The 11193-nt window shown below is 30.9% G+C and overlaps 1 long non-coding RNA gene across 1 annotated transcript; it reads right to left on the bottom strand.

The window, feature by feature from the left end:
- Nucleotides 1–3111: 3111 nt before the first annotated feature.
- LOC110652370 (uncharacterized) lies at nucleotides 3112–5330 on the bottom strand. Its single transcript, XR_009145000.1, has 4 exons — nucleotides 5190–5330; nucleotides 4148–4267; nucleotides 3387–3521; nucleotides 3112–3290 (listed from the first exon to the last, which is right to left on the bottom strand). It is a non-coding gene; the product is annotated as an uncharacterized LOC110652370 (long non-coding RNA).
- Between the last annotated feature and the right edge of the window lie 5863 nt (nucleotides 5331–11193).

Here is an 11193-nt window from a genome sequence, read left to right as displayed (position 1 = left end):
TTTATGGTGTGCATTTGTAAGGATAGACGCAAAGTTAAATTAAGACCACTAGTGCAAAAACTTGACATTTTTCACTACATATTATAACCACAATCCAGTACATGATTGCCCAACTTTATTAATGAGTGAGTAAATAAATGGTGTGGTTTCATTGGTATGCATTAAAACTCAACTCAACTCAACTAAGCCTTTATCCCAAAAATTTGGGGTCGGCTATATGGATTCGCTTTCTCCACTCTAAACGATTTTGGGTTAAATCCTTAGAAATGTGTAATGCTTCTAGGTCATGTTGTACTACTCTCCTCCAAGTCAATTTAGGTCTATCCCTTTTTTTCTTTCTATCATCTAACCTAATGTGCTCTACTTGTCTAACTGGAGCCTCCGTATGTCTACGCTTCACATGACTAAACCACCTCAATCTCCCTTCTCTCAACTTATCCTCAATTGGCACCACTCCTACCTTTTCTCTAATACTCTCATTACGGACTTTATCTAGTCTAATATGGCCACTCATCCACCTTAACATTCTTATCTCTACAACTCTTATCTTAGACGCATACGACTCCTTCAGTGCCCAACACTCACTACCATATAATATGGCCGGTCGTATGGCTGTATGGTAAAATTTTCCTTTCAACTTATTGGGAATCTTGTGATCACATAAAACTCTCATGGCACGTCTCCACTTTAACCATCCGGCTTTAATCTTATGACTAACATCCTCCTCACATCCCCCATCTACTCGAAGGACTGAGCCGAGATATTTAAAGTGATTACTTTGGGATAGTACCACTCCATCCAAACTAACTCCTTCCCTATCACCAGTTTGGCCTTCACTGAACTTGAAATGCATGTATTCTATTTTCGTTCTACTTAACTTAAAACCCTTTGACTCTAGAGTACTCCAAAACTCTAGCTTTCTATTGACTCCTTCTTGCGTCTCATCTATCAGAACAATATCATCCGCAAACATCATGCACCAAGGAATACTTTCTCATATATATTTCGTCAATTCATCTAAAACTAATGTAAAAAGGTAAGGGCTTATAGCTGATCCTTGGATGTAATCCAACTGAGATCAGAAAATCTCTTGTGTCCCCTCCCATTGTGCAAAAATTTTTAACTAGAATTAGTGAGTTTATGTAGTCATCTCTAGATAAATGAACATGATGCGGACCGTGTCAACTAATAATATTAGTCTAAAAGGCAATGCATGACACCTTAATTTTGTCCAACCATGTCTGAACCAAACTGACAAAATCGTCACGGCTGCTTGAGCCATCAGAGCTCTGGAGTGACTTTTCCACAATCTCATCAAGGCTCTGCAAACAGAGAGATAAATCAGGCAAAAGAGTAACTAAACTAAAAGCAAAGAAATAATATCATAAAATGTTATATACAGGCATATAAATTTTACATGGTTAGACATGATGGTATTTCTTAGATGCCCAATAACAATCATACAAAGGAATTGTAGTACATAGTAAGAATGATTAAGTGTCAATGTCAAGTACCAGCAGTTAAAGGCTCCATATGAAAGAAAACAAGAATAATGACCATATTGATTACAAGAAGAAAGAGCAAAAGCAGAGGTTGGCTATTTGAGAGAGATAAAAACAAAACAAATTCTCATAAAATCAAATTTCCAGAAGTAATGATAATAGGAATAGAACTGCTATCCTAATTTACGCATATCCATTAAAAGAGAATGCATTGTAAACAAAGATGCTACTTCAAAGCACATATAAATAAATTATGCATCATTTTAAAGTACTGTACGTAGAAATTACTCATCATAACAAGGTAGAGGTCTCAAGTTGGTTGTGATGATTACCAACCATATATGAACTAACAAAAGCATGGGAATGTGTTCCACGAAGAGTCCCAAAGAACCTCCCAGCTACAACATTGCTGCCAAAAGACAAAGAATTGCAGAATTAGACATATAAAAAATTAGCCAAGATCAAGAACTTAAAGAATTAGTATATGGTATTAAAAGTTCAAATAATCTCCAGGTCAACCTAAAACAAAAGAACAATGCTTCTTTGCTTTTTCTTTTTTCTTTTACATTTTTTTTTATGAAACTGAACCAGGGATTGCCAACCCATGCATAAAAGAAATTCTTAAGGATAGAAGATAACTCCTACCTGAAAGAACAATTCCAAATTTTACCAACCATAAAGGAAAAGGGATTCCAGATCTGATAGTTTTATACTAGGAAAATCAATGGGATGTGAAACCTTGATGAGGCTTCAAATTTGACATGTTCACTATGAAACAAATTGTCAATCGACATCACCACCATTAATGATTCATAAGATAATTTATGCATAGGTTATCCTTACCCTTTTCATTTTCTACTAAACCAAGACATATTCCCTTGTCTTTGAAAGAAGAAATCAAACCAATATCCACCACTAGGGGTGAGCACTATTCGGTTTTTATATACAATTCATTTCAGTTTTCAGAGCGAACAAAACTGTAATAACCTGCGTGGCCAGAGGCCAAATGTGAAGATTCCCATGATTGGGTTTGTGATTTGTTTCTTTCAAAAACCTAACACAGAAACACTCTATTGTCTTCAAATTTCTAATATACCATAAAGTGATGAATTTGAATGTCTCAAATTTAAATTGCGTTTTCTATTTTTTTGTTTTTTGTTTTTGGAAATTGTTTTTAAATGTTTATGCGATAACATTCATGTGCCTACTCCTTGGATTGCTTACAAATTCCATACATTCCTCCATTTTTGATAGCTAAAATTGATGAACCAAACAGAACTGGTTTGGTTCTTCCATTAAAATTGGTTCAGTTCACTTTATGGTTTTAGTAATTTCAGTTGTTTCGTTTTAGTCATTTTCATAAAGAACCAAACTAAACAGATTGATGTTCACACCTATCCACTCCCAACCCAGACTCATATCATCTGAGCCAAGCGCTAGGATGAATGGTTTTAAGGATATTTAAATGTTCAAATTTAATTTAACACTAAAGAACTTCCCTGTATTAGACAATCATATTTCAAATGGAACTATTTCCTTGGCATTTTATGATTAGCTTCGATTCAAGAAACTTCTCATGTGACTGTTGATCAGTAAGCATACGTAAGAATTGATCATCATCATATGAATTAGAAGGAATATTAGAAAGGCAAAATAATGCTAAGAGAATCTATCTTATGGAAGTAAAGATGAATGCATGATGCAAGATAATTTCACCAGAAATTACCTTGTTGCATCAAATCCTCCAATGTAGCAGTACTTTGATGCTCCTATTCCACCATAGGGTCCCTATATGTAAGATAAAGAGATCTTTTTCATAAAAAGAACTTAGTTCAGTGCTTTACAAAAAATAGATAAAAAAAAAAAGAAATAAATATTGGAAACCTGAGCCCGTCGAAGCCCAAATTCTAGCAGCATTTTTTATTTTCCAGCAACAAATCGATGCCTTGCTGCATTTGTTGCCACCAGTGATGCATAATTAACAAGATTCAGTAACGGAGTTTCCAGCAATTGAACCACCTAAAACAATAAATATAAGCATTAACTTCTATTTCACCGTAAAAATGTTTTACCATAAGAGATACAAATAAACCAGAACTAAGGCTCTATTTGTTTCATGGAAATTATTTTTTCAAAAAATGTTTTCTATATTTTCCAGTGTTTGGAATGCTTAGAAAGATTGATAAAAAAAAAAAAAAAAGACTTTTTGTGCGTGTGTATGGAGACCGCATATGTACATACTCATTAGTCTATTGACCACCGCTGATCCTCTCTAGCTATCACCAACAGTGATGGCAGCCAACAATAAAAGCCACAATTTATCATTTTTTGAGTAATCTCACATTCATTTATAAGTATAAAAATATGAAGTCTTTACCGGTCCATACATTTTTACATACATGTATTCATGTTAATGATTTTAAAGTACCCTATATGTCAAAAACAATTTCCAACTAATTCTCAGTACTGCAACTAAATAGCAGAAAATGAGTTATTTTCTCAAAAATTATTTTCTTTTAAAAAATTATTTTCTATATACAAGTTGTTTTACGTGAAACAAACAAAGCCTAAAGCATAGACTAAAACATCGAAGCATGATAAACTGCCAAAAAAATTGGAGCAAAAACAAGAATTTTGTTACTCACAGCAATTGGCCCTTCAATTCGTGGCAGGGGAACCTTTGGGAAGACAACTGACCCCTCTGGAACAGCATACAATTCAACTTCAGAGCAGTCAAGTCCTCTAAGATAATCACAGAAGCCATCCTACAATTAACAATAAATACTGCTTAGATATTTATTTTTCAGTAGAAATTTACAGATCAAATCCATGGCAGTGCAACATTTCAAAAATCATTTTGAACTACCACTAGAGAGAACTAAGACTAGAAAAAGTAGTAAATTTTTGGATGAAATCATTTCACATTATCATAAACCATAGAATGGGGTGCAAGTTTAAAGAACAACCACTGGCAAAGAGCTCATCCTGGTTAAAGGAAACAAAAGGATGCCTCTGATATTTATCTAGGCCTTTTCAAATGTCCATCTCAGTCTGAATCTGACATCAATTAGTTCTAGGGCAGCCATGCTGCTTCAACACCTAAGTGGCAAACCCATAAACATGTACAAGTTAAACTGTTCCTTTTAACTGGTGCATCAGCATCACAATATGGGCGTCATACCAACAGCCTTTATGAACTTAGATGTCAATTCTTTTCATGCCATCAAAAAATATTAGCAACTTTTCATAGTGCAAGAAACATTTACTACACCTGAAGTTAACATGCATAAGTGCAATGTCATAATAATATTAACATACATCAGCTTATACATAATATAGCACATATGATCCTGAATATAAAAAAGAATCCAAATTTTCATTTATCACATTGATTGTTAGATATGCCAATACTAGAGATACAAGCAAACATTAAGGATATGTGCAATTGGCATAATTAGCCTCAATTTCATATTTTTAAGTTTAAAACGTGTTTAACTAGTGAAAACAGTAAACACTGCCTGCCTTCTATATCAATGTTCCTACGTTCCTCAAACTGTGCAAATTCTAGTTTCCTCTCCCCAAATTTAAAAACAATTTTGAATGTTCCATTGAAAATAAAAATTCCAGAAAATTTGAGAATCTAGAGATGAACTAGAATCGGAATAAACTGGTTTCAATTTTATTTACCTCACAAGAACCAGGCAAAGTTTCACGGATGAAAGAGATCTCACCTCGGTGAATTTGAAATTAGCAATGAACCTTATGCATTCTTCTAATCCAGCAAAGACTGTATACTCACCACCAAATGGATTCTTCCGAAAATATAAATCAAACCTGAAGAAAATAATGCAATACACAGAAAACTCTGATTATAGCAGCTAAAGAATAAAAAACAACAACAACATTTGCATATCAAAAAAACGAAAAGATTTAACTACTGAACTCATAGCAACAGGCGAGAAAATCTCCTCATAGTTGATACCTTGCCTTTGACGAAACCCTTTCGCTACTAGCCTTGCTTTATAGGTCTCTACCTTTCCATCAGAACCAATTTTCTTCTTAAAAACCCATTTGTTCCCTATAGGGTGAGTCAACAATATCCCAAACTTGATTCTTATACCTGGAATCAATATCAAATTTCATAGCATCAATCCATTTTGAAGAGTCTATATCTGATATAGCTTCTTCATAGCTGAGTGGATCTCCATGATCTACTTCTTCATGAGTAGACAACTCTTGTTCTTCTTCATGAAGGAAACCATATCTCACTGGTTGATACCCTGGTTGATATACGAGGGACAACTGTAGATATTTCTATTATGGATCTATATCCATCTGATCTGTTGGTTGGTCAGAATTCTCCAATTCTAACTCTATTTGCCTTCCTTTGCTTCTTCTTGAACAACTGTTCAAGAAATGTGGCATTTTACTTACTACAACCTTTTGTGATGTTGTGATGTAGACAAATAAAAATAATATCCAAAACTATCTTTTGGATATCCAACAAATCGATCTTTTTCTGATCTGGTTTTCAATTTATCATCCGTTAAAAGAGGCGTGACCATGGGGTTCGTCGGGCGGTCCGGTATTCGACCTGAGTCACCATTCGGACCATTGGCTTTCACCTCCATTATTTTTCCTTCTAGGGCACTAGTATTCCGGAATCGTTTGTGATTTTTTGCTCCGCTTGTTTGCTCATCGACGCATATATATATATATATACAGGGAGTCTTTAAAAGCAGAAACACGTGAGCGTGAGGAAGAAGACAGAGGAGACACAAGCTTCGGCTTAGAAAAGACCGTTAAAAGCGAAGGTGGAAAATTCATATTTTTTTTTTTTTTTACATTTTTAATATTTTTTTATTGTATGCATATGACAATTATACTAGATGATGCTTAGTTTTTTTTCCTTATTGCATAATCTCTATTTTTTGTGCTTTCTATGTTTACTTCGATTTTTCTTTTCCCTTATTGCATAATTTCTATTTTTTGCGTTTTCTATATTTACTTTGACTTTCTAATATTTTATTTTCACTTTTTTATGAAAAATTTACAATTTAATTTCTAGATTTTAATCTTTAAATTTTAAAAAATTGATTATTTCATTCTTATATTTAATCCTATATTCCAATTTAATCTCTAGATTTTTAAAAATTAATTTCTAAATTATACATTATATCATACTTTAATTTTAATTTTTATAATTTTAATATATAAAATAATCTAATATTTTTATCAATAGATGAAATTATTGTAAATATTAAAATTATAAAGATTAAATTATTCTATTTATTAAAATCAAAGGACTAAATAATGAGTTTATCAAAATCTAGGGATTAAAATAAAATATAGTGTAAAATTTAGAGATTAAATAATTAATTTTTAAAATTTAAAAACTAAAGTAAAATATAAAATAAAATTCAGAGATTGTATTGTAAATTCTCCTTTTTTTTTTTTTTTATAATTTACAAGATGAACATTATTATTACTATTCCAAGAGTGGTCAAAACAAAATAACCACAAAAATCATCATTTTGAACATAACCAGATTTTCACTCCATACTAAGTCTGTTTGATATCCATTATGCAACCAAAAAAAAATGATATGCACTTCAAATCGAAATGAAATAATTTATATAAAAAAAATAAAAGTTAAATCTTTCCCTAATTTTGTACAAATATAATGATCAAATGCGAATTTATTACTCACTTTCTCAATTTCTTTCTAGTCTATTCTGTTTTTTTTTTGGATCCACTTCAAAATATTTTTTTTCAATAAATAAAAAAAACTTTTTAAATATGTCGATCGTAATTTCTTAGGCTTTAAGTTTGAAATTACTAGTTATCGTTAAGAAGACCTACTATTAAATTCAAAGTCTCTAATAGATGTACATTGAGATATCTCGCAATAAATTCAGTTATACTCTTGAGTAAAGTCGATACTATTATCTTGATGTGAAGGATCAAACTCAGGGATAGGATCATCCCACCCCACCCGGCTTACTAGCATGCATGGTGGTCCACTCCAAATCTACTATGCAATTTGGAACGCAACATCATTTTTTAATGCATTGATGTGGAAATTTAGTGAATAAATATTTATAATATTGTATAGAGTGAATATTGATTAAAATATTCAATTAAAATAAAAACATTATTTAAGTGGTTTACTCTCTATAAAAATTTAAATTTTCGCTTATCATAAAAATAAAATATTAATATAAATGCATTTTCTTTTAATAAATGGATAAGAACACAAAGATTTTTTTGTTTTATTTAAGATAAAAATAGATACAATATCCAAGATTTTTTAATGGAAAATTAAGATTGTTCAGGTGACTCAATTTTCCTTCCTAAATTACAATGTATCCCATATGCATATACTTCTTCGAAAAAAAGTACCGAACAGAAATTCAACTGGATAAATTTCAGGTGAGAAGAAGCTGTTGTCCTGTGGCTTGTAAACACATAGGCCAAGGCAAAAACTTGGACAGCCCTAAGCAGAGGGTGAGTAGCTAATTTCGTTTGATCTGTGAAGAGAACAATTCTAAATGATTTTAAATTTTATTTTGATTATTCCAACCCCAACTCGGTCCATAGGCATGTTTAGCCCCAAGCGTCCAAGAAGCTCCAATTATCTAATAGAACGAATGAACAGGAATGGAGAATATGCCAAATCTTGGCTTGCAAAAACTGGCAGAATAGTCTTATTACATACTGATAGCCAATCAAGCAGGTGCATTGGGACAAAATTTTTATTTATTTTTAGGTGCCATAAGATGCGTAATATTCCTTGTCCTCTTGTCACAGTTCACAACTTAGTTCCTTGTTTGAATTTGTTAATTATATAATGTTTACTAGGAAGGTAATGACTACGAACCAGACAAAACATTGATATATAAAACAGCAAGAAAGTGCCATAGAAAACAGCATGTGGCGTTCAAAATTTGCGATACATCCATAATTCAGAGACCTTTTTTCTTCCTCCTAAAGATAGAGTTATAGAGTGTGTGTTTGATTGGTCGTTTGATTCAGATTGAGCACAAAATTATTTGGACAACCTAGATCGAGTAGAAGATCACTAGTACAATCTAGATTGAACAAAACTTAGATTGAGCAAAAGAGAATGAAGAAGATTGATTGGGTTAAAGCCTTCGCTTGGTAAACTAAGCATCTAAGCCGAGTATCATTTGTACCAAACATCAATAATACCAGATAATAATAAGGTCGAATATTTAGGTGAGCATCTTAAGATAACAACCCAATATTCGATATTATTGTGGATAGTTATAATGGCTACTTAGCTTAGGATAAATTTTAATAACTGTCATTGAATTTATCTAGTTGTAAAATTATAGTCTCTCAACTTAAAATGTAACATAAAATCCCATCAACTATCAAATTTTGCACAGTGAAATCCCTCTAATCTCCAATTATCAGTTTTTCAGTTAGACGCTGACCTGGACAGTTCCAGCATTGAGCTTAGTCAATATTTCTCTTTTCTCTCTCAAGCCATGTATAAATTGAATTATTTTTCTCTTTATAGACAGAATAATTTTACACTTTGCATAAGAGAGGAGAGAGAAATATTGGCTAAGTGCCATGCATGAGCTATTCATATCAGTTTCTAATTGAAAAATCAGTAATTGAAAGTCAGAGAAATTTTACAGTGCAAAATTTGAAAGTTTATGGAGTTTTATGTTACATTTTAAAGTTAAAAGGATTGTAGTGTTACAACTATATAAGTTCATGGACAGTTGTTGAAATTTATCCACTTAGCTTATAGTCTATAAATATGAGAAAAAACTATTAGTACTCTATGAGAAACAACCATTAATTAGGTACGTTTACTCTATCAAAATTACTGATATTTAGACAAAAACTTACAGTAATATCACAATATGTAACTCGATTAGAATAAAAAGTAAGGTTTATTGTATTAAATTTTAATTTTTAAAATTTTAAATTTAATAGCACATAATTTATTATAAGTTGAGTCCCACAAAATTTTACAATTGTGATTAAAGATAATATTAATAAAATCAATAATTTTAATACCCATTTGAAGGATCCTTCAACAGCAATAGCGACAAGGCCTTTGCTGCGTTTTCACTTTTTTTGTTTTTTTTTAAGCTGCGTTTTCACGTTAGATACGTTAAGAAGTCGAAGAAGAGAGAAATTGTAGTCACAACTTGCTGTACACCCACGTGCCCTTCAAGACTCGATAAAATGCATGAATGAAAATGAATTTGTCCAAGATGGAAAGTTGACTTTCCAGTCATCTCTAAAAATCCCGTTTGACGGATATGCGAAGTAAAGAAGGGGAAAACGAACATTTGAATTCTGACGAGGGCCTTTGACTGTTATATATATATATATATATATATCCTATCCCAGTTGACTAATTTTGTTAATTATAATAAAATATATTGAGTATAAATTATTTTTATTTGTTATTAATCAATGTTTCATATGGATAAAATTCAAAATTCTAAAATTGATTTTAAAGTTTTGAATATAGTTTTTCACAAATTTAAAGATAAAAAATATATAATTGAAAATTAAAACATTTAAATATAATTACTTATTAACGAAAATATTTTTTTTTAATAAATCATTCATTTCTTTTTATTTTCATTTTCTGCTCTATTAGAATTCATGTTTGCTTTGCAAAGAATTATTAAAGGTACTATGTAATGGGTGACTCGTTAACAAGAGAATATAACTGAACTGTAATAAAATAGGAGGAAAGGAAAATAGTTTACCTAGCCTTTGTAAGAATTCACATATATAGAAACCACTTGGGCGTGTCTAGCAAATATGGCAGTTGGTTCTCTTCTCTGCATGCATCATCTGAAGCATAGAAGATAAATATACCGGTTCTGTTCAACCAGAAATGATGCCAAAGCAAAAACTAGAGGGCTGTGTAGTAACCACATTACATAGATGCTATTTTCCGTTATCATTAAAATAAAATTAACTACTTTAGCCTAAAATTATTTACCTATCAACCTAGTTATATCTAAAAAAATTATTCACTAAAAAATATAATACTCTTAAACAATGATATGCATACAAATATACGATACATTGCTGAATAAAATATAAAATATATAGGAAGTAAGCTTAGTTGATATACGCTTATTCATACATAGTATGCAAATTATATTACTCAATACATAAATTATATTGATATGTTATAATCTATATTTTAATTTTACTAATGTATTGTAAAAATAAAAATATTAATTAAATATAAATAACTAATAAATATAATATTTTTAATATAATATAAATATTATTCAAAATTTAAATATTATTATTATTATAATTAATTATTAATAATATAATTTTATATATTTAATAATTATTAAAATTTTATATTTTATAAAAGCTATTTCCTTTCTAATAATAAATTAATCAAATATTTAATATTTATGAGAACTTTCTCAAGGCACAAAGTCGTACCACCCACTGACAAAGATGTATTAAAGCCGGAAAGAACAATCGTCCGCCTAGTCATAGAAAAAAAAAAAAAAAATCAAAACAACCCCATTTTGTCTCCAGCGCCACCTGGCCCTATTTATCTTTGTCTACTGTTCTTTTTTTTTTCTTTTACTCTTTTTTTTTTTTTTTTCAAACACTTTTCAAGTAGATGGAAGATATGAAGAGAATGTTAGTTATAACATTA

Source organism: Hevea brasiliensis, chromosome 16 (assembly GCF_030052815.1).
Source record: "Hevea brasiliensis isolate MT/VB/25A 57/8 chromosome 16, ASM3005281v1, whole genome shotgun sequence".
Lineage (NCBI taxonomy): Eukaryota > Viridiplantae > Streptophyta > Magnoliopsida > Malpighiales > Euphorbiaceae > Hevea > Hevea brasiliensis.
The sequence above is the reverse complement of the archived record's forward strand: the minus strand, read 5'-3'. Positions and strand labels throughout refer to the sequence as shown.